The sequence below is a fragment of the Lissotriton helveticus genome, chromosome 1_1 (assembly GCF_964261635.1).
Source record: "Lissotriton helveticus chromosome 1_1, aLisHel1.1, whole genome shotgun sequence".
Classification (NCBI taxonomy): Eukaryota; Metazoa; Chordata; class Amphibia; order Caudata; family Salamandridae; genus Lissotriton; species Lissotriton helveticus.
The window spans coordinates 467,969,286-467,985,442 of record NC_136057.1 but is presented as its reverse complement, the minus strand read 5'-3'; the positions used below and the strand labels follow the sequence as shown (position 1 = coordinate 467,985,442).

Genomic DNA, 16,157 nt, shown 5'->3' with positions numbered 1-16,157 from the left:
AGTTGGTGGCCCCCGGGGCATTAAGTATCTCCAGGAGGGGGAGCTGTGTGCCCCCCTCCTTTATTAAGCAAATGCCTCAGACGGCAGAGCGTTGCTGCAGCGTTGGCGCTCTGCACTGGCACCTCCCTGTCGCCCACGTGGGAACTCTGCATATTAGGAGTCTACGTTAGGTCCAAGAATAATAGAGTTACATCACGATTCAGAGATTTAGGACTAATGACTGCCAAGTGTTTAATTACAAAACGGTGGAAAAAGGCAGACCCCCCAGAGATGATTAGCTGGACAAACTCACTTAAGATATGGGCACAGGCAGAAAGCACCGAACTTCACAGGGAAGAGACGGCAGGGCTCTGTAAATATCCTATTGAGTTACAATGGGATGCCATACTGACGTTTTTAACACTGCGGATACTGGGGAGGGCATTGACACCTAGCCAGCTATTCCATACGGCACATGCCAAAGATCCTGGGGGCGGGGGACGAGAACATGGCGACACACACTCACACCCAACCGGATGTTGCCTCGCATAGTACGCTTGGTGTAGCGTGGTCCTCACTCCCTCTAGTCCCGGTGCCTGCATTCATAAGGCTAGCTCCCAGCACTGACACGAGTTCGACTATCACCCCAGTGTGCCCCAGTGTGCTGTCCTGTCGTACCTCCCACATTCTATAGTCCCATGCTCCGTAATGTAATGGCTTTCATAATGGTTTCTAGATGGCAGCCTTTTAATTATGTTATTAATAGTTATTAAATTGTGAATGTTTACTTTATTGGTGTATTTGCTTTTATCCTCCTCCTTTTTCCTTTGGAAAAATCCCACTATCGGCCTATTGCACTTATTATTACATATTTCAAAAACTACTGAATGGATTTACACCAAATGACGAAAATGCACTTCCCTGAACCAACATATACCTTTCTGCTAAATTAGATGTAATTCTGTTCATCAGTTCTATCCATAGCCATGTCTAAAGTTCCTATGGAAATGAAAATGTGTTTTGGACCCCCCCTTTTTCTCGGACACCACTTGATGGATCACGCCGAAACTTTCTAGACAGCAACTGGAGTGAGTAGCATACTACTGAAAACTACATCCTAACTATAACTACCTACTGGCAACCGCCAGTAAATAATATTTATATATATATATATATAAACTACGTCTCCCACAATGCAGTTGCATTACATTCATTGTTTTTTTCACACTGTGCACTAAACATAAAAGAAAGCTCGTGTTAGAGCTCTGTACCCGTGATCAAGCCTTCGGCTGAAGGCGAAACGCGTTGGGCTATTGACGAATGAGTGAAAAATAAAGCTAATGGATTAAGCTTACATTTGCCTGCTTGTGTGCCTCCTTACCTCCGGTGCTGGGCCGGACCTGCGAACATATATATATATATATATATATATATATATATATATATATGTATATATCCAGTAGAAAAGTGGTCACCACTATCCATAAGACAACAAGCTGAGGCCCAGTTGCATTCAAGGTGAGTTTTTAATGGCAGAAAACACCCTCAAAAGGCGGGCCACAGCGGGGTTCGCCTTACCCCCGTAAATCCAGTAGAAAAGTTGTCACCACTATCCATAAGACAACAAGCTGAGGCCCAGTTGCATTCAAGGTGAGTTTTTAATGGCAGAAAACACCCTCAAAAGGCGGGCCACAGCGGGGTTCGCCTTACCCCCGTAAATCCAGTAGAAAAGTTGTCACCACTATCCATAAGACAACAAGCTGAGGCCCAGTTGCATTCAAGGTGAGTTTTTAATGGCAGAAAACACCCTCAAAAGGCGGGTCACAGCGACGTTCGCCTTACCCCCGTAAATCCAGTAGAAAAGTTGTCACCACTATCCATAAGACAACAAGCTGAGGCCCAGTTGCATTCAAGGTGAGTTTTTAATGGCAGAAAACACCCTCAAAAGGCGGGCCACAGCGGGGTTCGCCTTACCCCCGTAAATCCAGTAGAAAAGTTGTCACCACTATCCATAAGACAACAAGCTGAGGCCTAGTTGCATTCAAGGTGGCGCGGGCTCATTTCGCCATTGTTTGTGGTATATATGTATATATATATATATATATATATATATATATATATATATATACATACATATACATAACATATATACCACAAACAATGGCGAGGGGGGCGTGGCTAGCAGCCGACTGGAATGGCTGCCTAGCAGAGGAGCTCCGTGGTAAAATGAGACCCCATCTCTGAATCCGCTCATTGATCCGTGATTTCTGCTGTTCTGGCGATCGATTCCACGAGACGACTCCAAGCGGCATCCCCTGCCGAAACCCCGGTGTTCCTCCGACACCGGCATCAGCCCCGTGCTGGAGTGCCTGCCTGCGGCCTGTTGACATCGTGGCTGCACCGGCCTGGCCTGGAGCACTATCCGGCCGGAAGTGGATGACTGCCGGGAGACCAGACCGGAAGTCCCGCGCTGCTGCTCTGACCGTCGCCCGGAGGAAACATCCAGCATCGGACGACGGACGAAAACCCCGGTGACGGTGCGCTCCTGAGGTGGGTCGGCGATCCCCCACACCCCCCCCTCCCTTGGCTTGGTTGGGAACGAGGGGGCCGGCGGTGAACTCCCAGAGACCGGGGAACCGAGGACGTCATTGGCGGCGGGTGAGACCGCCGCTGTGGCTTCAGGCCAGCATCCGACCCACCCCTCACCTCTCCTGCCATCGCCTGTGCTACCGGAGGGAGGGGAGAGCCCCATTGCTGCGGAGTCGGGGCGGCCCTGACCATTCGCTGCCAGGCGTGTCACCCATCCTGCGGCTCCGACCCCGCCTGCGTTGCGGCTGCTCACGGGACCACACCGGTGAGGTGACGACTTCCCGGACCTCCACCTGGGATCGAGCAGGTACCGTTCCGCCCCAGACGGGGGCCGCCGACGTATAGGCTCTGTGGCGCGGTCGCCTACCTATACTGCGGACTCGTTGCTGCTTGGAGGGGGTGCATTGGACCAGCGAGGATTTCACGCAACGTGGGTAGCGAGTACTCACCACTGTATGCACCCTCATCCCCCCGGGACTTAGATCGCCCAAGGTAACAGTGGGGCCACTGTGGCATAGAGGCCTGCAAACCGCCAGACGCTCTGCATTGGGGTTCCCGTCTGCCAGAGCCTCATCTCGCCCCGGTCTGGCTCTATTCACTGCATTGGACAGCCTCGGATTTGGGGATCCCACCCACTGAGTCATTCTCGGAGCCTGCCCCAGACGCCTGATCGGAACGGCCTCCTCGACGGCCCGTCCTACTTGTGCGGCCGAACCCTAGGGGATCAAGACGCATTGGGACTCTAGCCGGAGCTGACACATCTGACGGCCCACGAGGGGACGGCGGAATGGCGGGAAAAGGAACGCGACACAACGCTGCTCAGTCGAGACTTGAAAAATTCGCGTTCGAGAAGAACCCCTCGCAACACCCTGAAGGCCGCACGTCCGTAGGCAAAAGCCCCGAAGGTGACGGAGGAAAAAAGGTGACACTCGAGGATTTAATGAGGACGCTCACTAATGTCCAAACTACAGTGGGGGCCATCTCCTCGGATGTCGGCTTACTGAGGGCAGACCTTCACAAAATGACCGAGAGGGTGGCGCAGGTTGAAGTGGTCACGAAGTCCCTGGTTGAGGACACCTCCGAACTGCAGCTGGCCATGGAACGGATGGAAGCGGTCACTAAGAAATTGCAGGACAAGCTGGACGATCAGGAGGGGCGGGCTAGGCGTAACAATGTCCGAATCCTAGGAATTCCAGAATCGGAGGGCAAACGGGCGATGGACCTTTACATAGAAGACCTTATCAAGACCGAACTGAGACCAAAAGGTCTGTCGAACTTCTTCTCAGTGGAGAGAGCGCACAGGGTCCCAGGTGGAACACCGAAACCGGGAGCAGCACCAAGACCTGTATTGGCCAGGCTGTTTAATTTCCGTGACAGGGATGTCATACTCCAAGCGGCCCGAAATGCCCCGCCCATCAAAATACAAAACTCTACGTTGGCCTTCTTTCCTGACTATACGGCCGAGGTGGCCCGGCGCCGCAAAACCTTCATTGAGGTCAAAAAGGCCTTACGAGCAAAGGAATTGCCCTACTCGATGCTGTTCCCGGCGAAACTTAGGGTCGTGGATAATCATAAAGCTTGGTTTTTTGATACCCCGGAGGCGGCGTGGGACTGGCTGGACGGTTGGCGTCGGGTGGAAGGGTCTGGACGCACGGGCAAAGGCCAACGAATCCGACGGTTCGAGAGTGCAGAAACTTCACCAGCGGCGGCCGGAGAAAATCATGACAAGGAGCTGGAGGAGGGACCGGAAGCCGACGAACGATGTCCTGAAATATGAGTTCCTTATTGGCACAGTCTTATCCACAGGTGACCACGAGAGGTGAAAGGGCTGCCGTTGAACTATGAACAGGAAGAGCAGACTGTGACTGATGGGGTCACTAGTACCACGGAACACTTACCCCGCAAGCAAGTACATTGGGGGGGAATGGGAGCAGGCACTCTGCTAAGTTGGGGGAGCGGGCGGTTCTATGTCCGTATAGCAGGGAGGCAGGGAGGGGGGATGGACGGGGGGGGTTCTTTGCCAAGTTATATTGTTCTCTTTTAAGTCTCATGTTTTTCCTAGGGTTATATGTACACACGACCACAGGACACTCACTCTGGAACCAGTGCACACTGCTGGGTCTTCCACGCCAGCACTGCCGGGGCCACCTGGTACGCCTGGTATTTTCTATAGGCCACCTAGCTCGACAGGGGGAGGGTTTTGTAGCCGCTCTGAGCACTACTCGGTACGATAGTTGGTATTGGACCCCTGACCGAGTTTCATATTCAGGGACACTACCGCCCCTGCACTTAGTGAACAGTGTTTGTTCGTTGGTCAGGTCCCGAAGTTCCAATAGTCACAGGTTCCTGTATAGGCTGACTCTGCACACTGGCGCAGGACACTCTCAGTATTGCCTCTGCACAGGACCAGGCACTCATCATCACCACAGTCAAGGCTTCCCATACATAATGTTGCTGGACCCGGTCCGAATGCTATATCCAAAGTTCCTGACACACAAGAGCACCTACAATCATGGCTGACCAAGACCTTTTAACGCCTCGCCCACACTCACCCCCGCTGGTAACTGCCCCGCTTACTATCATCTCCTGGAATGTCAATGGGCTGGGCCACAAAATTAAACGGGGTTTGGTCCTACAATTCCTTAAGAGAAAGGCCCCGACAATAGTGTTGCTCCAGGAGACACATCTGGTGGGAACGACCTGTCAGGCCCTTAACCGCTGGGGGTTTAAAATGGTCACACACGCAGAATTCTCCTCGGGTTCACGTGGAGTTGGTATCCTGGTTTCCAAAAATGCACCCCTACTTATCAAACACACATGGGCTGACGACCAGGGACGCTTTGCAGCGATCAGTTGCCAATGGGAGGGACGGCCATATAATATACTAACAGTATACATCCCCCCTGCGTTACATCAAGGAGCCTTCCAAGACCTGGGTAACTTACTGCTTGGACTCCCAGAGGGGGAACTAATTATTGGTGGCGACTTCAATGCGGTGCCAGATGCTGCTGTGGATCGACAGCCTCCCCGAGAGGCTACCAGAGCAGACCACCTGTTCCGAGAATTCTTAGATGCGTTGGGACTGTTAGATGTATGGAGACTCAAACATCCCCGGGATCGACATTACACATTTATTTCGGGAGTACATGGCAGTCTTTCCCGGCTGGACTACTTACTGACACTAGCCGTTCCCCCAGAAAAGATTGCGTCCATAGAACATCTACCGCGAGGGATCTCTGACCATTCCCCAGTGCTACTCACCTACCCACCAGACGACAGCAAATTTATCCGATCTATCCTGGGTATCTTAAAAATCGTACCATTGCTAAAGCGCTCAAAACAGCTACCACGAATTACTTCGAAGACAATGTGGGCTCGGTCGAATCACCGTCGATACTATGGGAGGCATACAAAACAGTGGTCAGGGGGCAAGCCATCTCCACTATCACTAGGCATAAAAGGGCACAGAGGGTGACCATAGATTCGCTCGAAACAGCGGTCCAGACCGCGGAGTTAGCACACGCCTCTGACCCCACAGAGGACACAGCGCACACGCTGACATTGGCCTCCCAGGAATTCAGATCGTACGCAGAGGACATGACAAAGACAAGGTTAGCTGACACGTTACACAGGGTCTCTGAATTAGGAGATAAGACTGGGAAAATGCTTGCATGGATTGAAAGGAAGGAAAGGGCGAGTAGGTGGATAGCCGCATTGACACTCACAGACGGTACTTGCACAACCTCTCCCCCTGACATAGTGGAGGAACTGGCTTCCTACTATGAATCAGTGTATACAGCACGTGCGGAAGTGTCAGAAGACGTTTGCACACAATTCCTACATGACATTCCTCTCTCCACACTCTCGCAGGACGATGCGCAATCCCTAGAGGCTGACCTGACGGGGGAAGAGTTGGGGGTGGCCCTGGCAGCCCTAAACACTGGAAAGGCGATGGGACCCAACGGTCTACCGATCGAACTGTATAAGACAATGTCGTCGACCCTTACCCAACATATGCTTCCCATGTACGCTGACTGCTTGGACCGGGGCTCCCTCTCGCCGGATCAGAGGTTGGCCACTATTGTCACTATACACAAGCCTGGTAAGCCACCTGACCTGACATCCTCATACCGGCCGATCTCACTAATGAACGCAGATGCAAAGGTGCTAGCGAAACTCCTGGCTCTGCGTCTACAACCTCACCTCACAACTCTGGTACACCCAGACCAATCAGGTTTCATGCCTGGGCGTAATACCTCCCTTAATTTGCGGAGACTAAACGGAATACTACATCGCATTCCATCACTACGGGAAGATGCCGCAATTCTCTCATTAGACGCTACCATGGCGTTCGATCTTGTGGAGTGGCCGTTCCTTTTTGCGGTGCTCAAGAGGATGGGCTTTGGCCCTAACTTCTGTGGCTGGGTTAGGCTCCTTTATACCGCACCCTTGGCACAGGTCATTGCGAATGGGCACACGTCACGCGTGATCACATTGGGTCGCGGCACCCGCCAGGGCTGCCCCCTGTCCCCATTATTATTCGCCCTCATACTTGAGCCGCTAGCGGTGAAAATCCGTATGGATCCACAGATCCGAGGCATCTCGTGGGGAGAGGGATGGGAAGACCGCATCTCCCTCTATGCTGATGACGTGCTGCTCTATTTGACGTCTCCGACCCCGTCCCTAGCGACGCTAATGGCCATACTTAAGACCTATGGTGACGTCTCGGGATATACCATTAACTGGGCCAAGTCGCTCTGGTATGTATTGCGCGGTTCGGCGCCCATGCTACCCCATGACTGCACCTTGCAAACGGTGGCCAGAGGGTTTAAATATCTCGGGATATACGTCACCCCACAGGAGACAGTTTTTATGGAAGAAAACCTACTGAAACCTCTACAGAGGCTAAGGTCGGATGTGAAGCACTGGCGTTCCCTTCCTTTGACTTTACTGGGCAGGGCGGCCCTCTTTAAAATGCTCTCACTCCCAAGACTCCTCTATGCATTACAAAACACCCCATTTCCGGTCCCTCTCCCATATCTGAAGTCCATCGATGCTGAGATCACCGCGCTCTTATGGGACGGTAAACCGGCCCGTATAGCACAGGCTAAATTGTCACGTAGTTGGTATGACGGGGGCATTGCCTTGCCGAACGTCAAGCTATACTACTGGGCAGCTCAACTAATGGTGGTGAACCAATGGCTGCATGCCCCGCAACAGGATCCGGCCTACGCTCTTGACAGGACCGTTCTCCCCCCAGACAAACTTATGAAAGCACTATACTCAGACAAACGCCGGCACACACTCACGGGCCCTACGGCCCACACAATCAAGATCTGGCACACTGCACAGAGAGCTCTAGGATGGGAGGGAGTCCTTACGCTAGCCACACCACTCTGGGATACCCCCAAACTTGGCACGCTGTCGAATTCGAAAGGTTTCAGGCAATGGGATTTAATTGGCATCTCGACAATCGGAGACCTATGGATAAGGGGGGAGGTTATTTCATTCCCAGCCCTACGAGAGAAGTATGGAATGGGGGAAAATGAACACTATAGATATGCACAAATCAAACATGCCTTGCAGGGAGCCATCCCATCTGACTCAATCCTGGCCGCATCCTCCCCCCTGGAGGATAGACTCCTCACTGACCACTTAGATAAGAAGGCGATCTCCCTCACATATCGGAAGCTCGTCAATAATCTCCCTGACCCCACGGTAGTCCTCCGCAGTAGATGGGAGGTAGATCTGGGCGACATAGCTGATGAGGACTGGTTACATGCACTGGCCTCGCCCAGAGAGACCACCATACCTTCACGACTGAAACTGGTACAATTAAAAATACTACATCGAGTGTACCATTCACGTACTCTACTGCACAAACTGGGGCGCACCCCGGAATCTACCTGCCTCAGAGGTTGTGGATCCCCTGGGACTTTTTATCATATCTTATGGGAGTGCCCTAACATACAATCATATTGGGAGGAGGTGTTGTTTGAGATATCGGAGGCGGCGGGGGTAGTGCTGCAGAATGAACCTAAGTGTTGTATACTGAACATTTGGTCACCTACTGATATGAACAAGGGATTGCAACTCTGGGCGACACTGGGTATGGCCATTGCAAAGCGTAACATTGCTAGGAGATGGGGATCTGGTGTGAAACCCTCATGTACTCGGTGGTGTAATGATATGGACTCAGCAATGGTGGCGGAAAGGGCAGTATATGTGCATAGGGGGTGCCCTAAGAAATGGTCGAGAATATGGAATAATTGGAACGAATATCGAGGGAACCTATGTGAGCCCCCGGAGGAACTGCTGGAACCTGATGATGACCCGTAGAGGGTGTGATACAGTGTCTTTGCTCTGTGATAGCCTTCTGTGTGTGTTTGGGGCACGGAGGGGATGTCTTTAGAATAGGTGTGCTGCGTGGTGGTCTAAGCCGCTGCGATATAGACTGTGTGACTTGGAATACATCTAGGGGGGGGTCGCAGTTGCAATTACGAGATGTGCCGTGCTAGACGGGGGGGGCGCAGAGAGTGCCAGGCAAGACTAGGGATGTGGCTTGTGAAGGGGGCTGTCTCCGTAATGTGATGATGTACTTAGGACCCGATTGAAAATGCTTGTATTATGTAACCCTGTAGGATGTTGATAATGACTGGTTTAATCCTGTTTTTCGTAGAGACAAGTTATGGTTATTTATTATAAAATGAGACGGACTAGGTCTGTGAACACTAATAGCCGAAGGTATTCAGATGTTATTTACACGATTTACAACTTGGCGAGGATGGCCGTTACCATTGCATTGATGTTGCGATACTTTACACATGATAAATAGCGGCCAGCCTCCGGGTTGTGTGCAAGACGCTGTGTATAACTGAAACTTTAATAAACGTCTTAAAAAAAAAAAACAATGGCGAAATATATATATATATATATATATATATATATATATATATATATTTACACACATATACAATATCATTGAAACGCGGTGAGATTTTCCGCATCGGCAAAAAACAGTGACTGACAAGATGTGTGATGAAATGGACCGCCACGAAGCGGCGTTGGACATTTTTAAGAAAAGAACACCTATTGCACAGGCAACACCGGCTCAAGGGGGCGCAGGGAGTAAGTCTCAAAACGCCCTCACAACGCTATTCAATAAGCTAGAACGATGCTGCGAGAAAGAGATCAGAAAATGGTGGGAGGCCACCTCATTACAAAACTATATCGATGTTGACAGAGTCCCTAGAGGGCTCAGAATATATACTGTTCCGGCCTATGAAAACCCGGACCCCATGCTACTTGAACAATGGGCGGAGTTGATGGCGACATCCTGCAAAGCGATGTTAAATTTACTAGTTAAATTTGCATGGAGCGACCGAACAAAGGCTCTAGAAGAAATTGCCTCCCTGGAGAGAGACCTCTCAAAGGAGGAGGATCAAATAAGGATACAACAACTGAAGGATGAGATGAAAAAGAGACTGATGAAGTATGAATTAAAAATAAGATCAAGGAAGCAAGAAAAGTTCGAAAGGGACGAACGCGATTACGCCCAAGGACGAGTACTAACATTCTCTAAAAAATATGATGGCGCTAGAGCGGCTATGAAGAACAAGCACAGAAAACAAACTCCAGAGCCAGCAGTTGAAGCAGCAACCTCGGAGTCAAGTGTCACGGATGAGGAACCCTCTGGAGATGATAACCTGGGAATGGCCGGCCAATTACGAAAGAACCCTTTTCATTTGGAGTTCAACATAATCCAGAAGACGTGGCTGAGAGGGGGAAAGAGCAAACCCCCAGAAGACGACGACAAACCAGGAGGGGTGGCTGGCAGAGGAAGAGGAAGAGGCAAGGTGACGAGTTACAACACCCGCAAGAAGGGCAGCAGGTGGTAGACTGCAATGAAAATTTGACCATCATAAACCTAACCAACCATGACTTAGCAGATGTTGAGAAAAACACCTTACAACTGGGCCTCACCTTTTGTCCTAGTGACCGACTAGAATTCACACAAACACGGATTGACTTGTTTAAACTAGTAAGAAAAATGAAGCTACACAAGTTCCATAAGACCAAACCGAATGTTGTGGATTCTCGAAAAATGAAGAAAAAGAGACCACCTGCACAACTTACTGACATTTTAACTGTGAGAGACTTAGACTCAGTCCAAGTATTGGAAGACCTAAGGGAAGAACAAACGCAAACAATGGAGATGCAAACTGGCGTTGAGCAACAATCACCTCAAACCAATTTCCGTGCTCCCTCACAGTTCAATCCGCAAATGCCATATGACGCGATAGATACTTTTTCAGAGGCCGTCATACAGGATTTAGTCCAATACAGGATGGATATTAATAAAAGGCATAATTGGAAAAAGAAACACAATCTGACCATAGAACAGCAATCCGCCTTGGAGAATATCCGAAAGAATGAAAATATTGTACTAAGGCCATCGGACAAAGGAGGGAATATCATTCTGCTGTCTAGAGACCAATACTGCAAAGAATCTCTCCGACAATTGGAAAATCTGGAATATTATACCATCACCAATGAAAAAGAATATGAATGCAGCAAGAGATTATACCATGATCTTTTGACAAAATGGCGGAACAAATCCATGTTGGATATGGACGAATTCTTGTTCCTGCGTAATCCCGAACCGACTACTCCTACCTTTTACCAGCTTCCCAAAGTGCATAAAGACTTAACAAATCCCCCGGGACGACCCATAGTGTCATCCAAAGGTGGATTGACGGAGAATTTGTCAATTTACATTGACTCTTTTCTAGCAAAATTTGTGGTGAACTTGAAATCGTATGTGAAAGATACGAAACATTTCATTGAACAAATTGAACACATCACATGGGACAATTCTTTTCTGCTCATTACTTTAGACATCACGAGCCTATACACCTGCATAAAGCATGATATGGGGGTTAAGGCCGTTAAGTATTTCCTTGATATGAGACCTGGGAAATATAGAGAGCATGGTGTAATGCTTATAGAGATGCTAGAGTTTAGCCTACAAAATAACATCTTTTTGTTTCAGAATACCTTGTTTAAACAAACTTCGGGGACGGCGATGGGAACCTGCTTCGCCCCCAGCTACGCGAATTTATTCGTGGGCTGGTGGGAGGAGCAGGTGGCCCTTGCCGGTGAAAACAGCAAATGGGCAGATAACATTGTGATGTGGCGTCGTTACATCGACGACTTGTTTGTGGTGTGGAGGGGCTCCTCCACAGAAGCGAATAATTTTGTCAGGGATCTGAACAAAAATGATTTGCATTTAATATTCACTGCTGATATCAGCAAGGAGGAAGTCCACTACCTAGATTTAAGAGTCTTTGTAAGTGAGGACAAGTTGCAAACTGCCCTCTACAGAAAACCCACGGCAGGGAATAGCATACTTCATGCTAAGAGTAGTCATCCACCCAGCCTGGTAAAAAGCATACCTTACGGTGAAATGCTGAGGCTGAGAAGGAATTGCTCCCGAGATGTAGACTTTATGATAGCAGCAAAGGAGAGCATGCGGAGGTTTCTTATGAGAGGGTATGATCCAGAAATACTAGATCGAACCCTTAGAAAAGTGACAAGGATCCCCAGGCAACAACTACTAGCATGTAACCCCAAAAGAATTGAAAACACTGAAAATATCAACAAATTCAGAATGATCACCACATTTTCAGAGGGGGCAAATGCCCTCAGAGGCATGCTATCTAGAAGTTGGCATATATTACGTACAGACCCAGCGATTGGATGTGATGTTCCTGATAGACCACTTATCACTTTCCGTAAATCACGATCTATTAGAGATACGGTGGTCCGGAGTCACCTCACAGCCATGAAATCGACTGGACAAGGCACATTGAGAGACATGGCAGGGTTTTTTCCTTGTGGAAAATGCCGTGCTTGTGAACATAGCCGAAGGGTGCTCTCCTATTCTATTCCAGGTCTGACTCAATCAAAAAAGATTAAGCATTTCATTACCTGCACGACACCATATGTGGTGTATTGTTTGACATGTCCCTGTGGTTACAAATACATAGGGAGTACAATTAATGGGGTGAAAATGCGAATCTTAGAACACCAACGGGCCATCATGAACAAAGATATATCATATCCTGTGGCCAGACACTTTGCCCAAGCACACCAGAGCAATCGGGAGCTTCTGCAATATTTTGGCATAGACCACGTACCACTGAATCCCAGGGGAGGGGACAGATTAACACGCTTGCATAGATTGGAGTCACGCCACATAATTGATATGCAGACAAAGCAGCCTGGTGGGCTAAACATTGGAGAAGAACTGGGCGTACATCTGGGTAAATAATCATCATGTTGGGGGTAATCTTATGTTGAATAGATTTTTGCTTAACAGATCCATGCAAGTTTATCTATATGAATCAAGAACTGTATAACTTGCGGATGCTACTGTCCTCATGTCTGATCTGAATTCCTTGTCTGGAATATTTAACTTCTTGGTTGAAGTTAGATTCCATTTTCTTTCTTTCTCTTGTCCTTTCTTTGTCTTTTTCTTTACACTCTCTCTTTTCTTTATCTCTTATTGCAAAGTTCTCGCTTTACCTTTTGTCTTATTCTTTGTTTTTTACGGCAGAATATTTTGCCAATTGAATGGGCACATGGACCACAATTTCACTTTGGTTCTTTTATGTTGTATATTGATTCAAATGGGCTGAAAACTATGATTTTCTGTTGTTGTTTATCTGAATTGGATCGAACCAGGCTTGGTTCTGATATACCGTAATTCTTATGAAATTGGAGGCAGCAGTTTTATGAATCAATGAATTTTGATAAAGCCGATCCACGGCTTAAGTGTGAAAGTGAAATATGTTAGATCCTATGTATACTCCTTCAACATATCCAATTGAGTATTTAAAGAGTTTAAATAGGATGGTTATACAATTGCACATTTTGAGAATTGTGTTACGAGAATATTGGCCTTTTGAGAATTATGATTTTGCCGAGGTTGCCTCAGTCGGAGATATGCCGATACACGGCGAGATCACATTTCTTTTGACCGACTTGGGTTTGAATCATATGTTATTGCAACAATGATGATGAGAATATAACCCCAAGTGCAATCGGATGATGATTGTTCTGTTCGAAATGGTGTAGTTGTATATACATATTCTGTATATAATGTAAATATTTTGTAAATAGGGCTGTAGAAATTCCATGAACTGCTGATACACAGCGAGATGAATACCATTCACTGCAATGAAGTGATAAAGGAATGAGTATAACGCCAAAGTCAAAACACATTGTAAATAAGTAAGCATGTGTAATATTTGACCCACTCAGTAATGGATGCCCTTTTGTAAATATTTGCATGGTTTGTCCTTTCTCTCTTTCATCTGACAGGAAGTGAACTGTATATATGGTGCTGGGTAACGCGGCACGCACTAACACTGACGAAGGACTCTAAGTCTGAAACGCGTCTGTTTATCTTGTCAGAGAAGCCGAAATAATAAATTTTTGTGAAACATACCCCCGCGAGTGCGTTATCGTTTCCTGGAGTAAGGGACGGTTGGAGCTGTTATATATATATACATATATACCACAAACAATGGCGAAATATATATATATATATATATATATTTACACACATATATAATTTGACAAAGACCGTTCAAGTTGAAACGCATCAGTCATTAAACAGCTTTTCTTCGTAAAATCCCAGAGTACTCCGGGATTTTACGAAGAAAAGCTGTTTAATGACTGATGCGTTTCAACCTGAACGGTCTTTGTCAAATTATATATGTGTGTAAATATATATATAATCTACAGCATATTGTATTTTCCTGCTTATAGGTATATAGCCTGTTACCATAATGTTGCCCTGGATGGGCTGGCATCAATTGTGTCAATTCCATTTCATTAACAGCATAAACATAAATAAATTTGCAAGCGTTACTGTAGGAGCAATTTTGGGACATGCAATTTCATTATTATACCAATGTTAAGCATATTTAAGTATGTGGACTTTTTCTTGCATGAATTTGTGGGGGAACTCCCTTCTTTTATCAGAGATACAGGTAATTTTTTATCGAAAATACAATCAGTACAATGGGAAGATGACTGCCCCTTGATAGTGATGGATATATGTTTGTTATGCACTAGTATCCATCATTCAGATGGTATGAAAGCAGTAGGAGAGTATTTGAGTAAGTGAAGTATTCATTACTATGAGCACAATAAGATGATCTTGAAAATGATTGAGTTATGTCTGACCAGCAACTATTTCATGTTTAACAAAGAAATTGACCATCAGTTATGTGGCGTGGAAATGGGGGCTTGATTCTCCCCCAGCTATGCATGCTTGCACGTTGGCTGGTGGGAGGACCATGTCCTCAGAACCACCCATAAGGATATGTTTGGTGCCCATGTACTCCATTGGTGGAGGTTTATTGATGAAATCTGTCTAATATGGAGTGGATCAGTAGAAACGACTAGTCATTTCATTGATGCCATCAACCATTACAATTTCAATTTAAATTTCACAGGTAGTGTAAGTAATGAGAGAGCGCAGTTTTTGGATGTGGAGTTATTTATTGAAGGTAATACGATCCAAACTAAACTCCATAGAAAATCAACTGCCGGAAATTCTGTACTCCATGCAAGCAGCTCCCACCCCAAACATCTTATTCAGAGTATCCCCTATGGGGAGTTCTTAAGAATCCGGTGAATCAGCAGCGCTTAAGCAGATTTAGTTAAATGCCAGGCTGAAGCCTTCCAACGTTTCAGCACTAGGGGCTATAAAAGCAAAGATCTCAAAGCTGCTTTAGAGAGAGCTAACCTACGGAACAGAGAAGAACATTTGGCTACAATAGACACGAAGTAATTCACTTTGGGTATGGCATGGCAAGTGTCTTGCAGCTCTGTCAAGAGGGGGTATAAAAAGAGGGGAGGTCACAAGAGTAACATCTCCCAATTCATTCCCATTGAAATCGTTGCTCTTCAATTTAAAAATAAAGGACACCGGACTACAACAAAAATTTCGCAAAGGTAGAACGTAACTCAAGGAATACCTTTGCTTGGTTTGGTGCAAGTCTGCCCAGAGACTTTTAAGTAATTAGCTTTTTAAACATATGAGGGTTATATTAGCAATATCTGGGCCATTAAACCACCGAGGTCTGCGAAGCAGGGCCGAGGACCTCTGGGGGCCGAAAACTAGAATGATTTACAAATTTGATTGGACAAGGGAGAATTTTCTCCCATTGGCCATTTCAGGTTTCCGAACCCAAAGCTGGATTCAAGAACCCAAAGCTTTTCGATTAGTTGACCACAACTTCAAGGAAAAATTATGTATCCCTATTATGGGAAAGGGTAACTCTGTCTCCACGCCCTGCCTGAAACAAAATGAGTCAAAAGGCACAGGGAGGTCATCCCCTGACCCCGTGGTGAAAGTTCAGTAAAGGAACCCGGATGATTAAGATGTAAAAAACTGATTGTGCCATGATGTTTAGAGACCCCTTTATCTTGGTTCGTTCTCCCAAGTGCAAACCCGAGATGAATGAACCATAGACGATGGACCACAAACTTCCAGCAAGGTTCATGGCTAACTC

General features: G+C 47.3%; 1 protein-coding gene across 4 annotated transcripts in view; it reads right to left on the bottom strand.

The window, feature by feature from the left end:
* Window positions 1–16,157, bottom strand: part of SCUBE1 (signal peptide, CUB domain and EGF like domain containing 1) — a 2,199,864-nt gene that overhangs the window by 1,503,598 nt on the left and 680,109 nt on the right. The gene's annotated exons all lie outside the window — the stretch shown is intronic.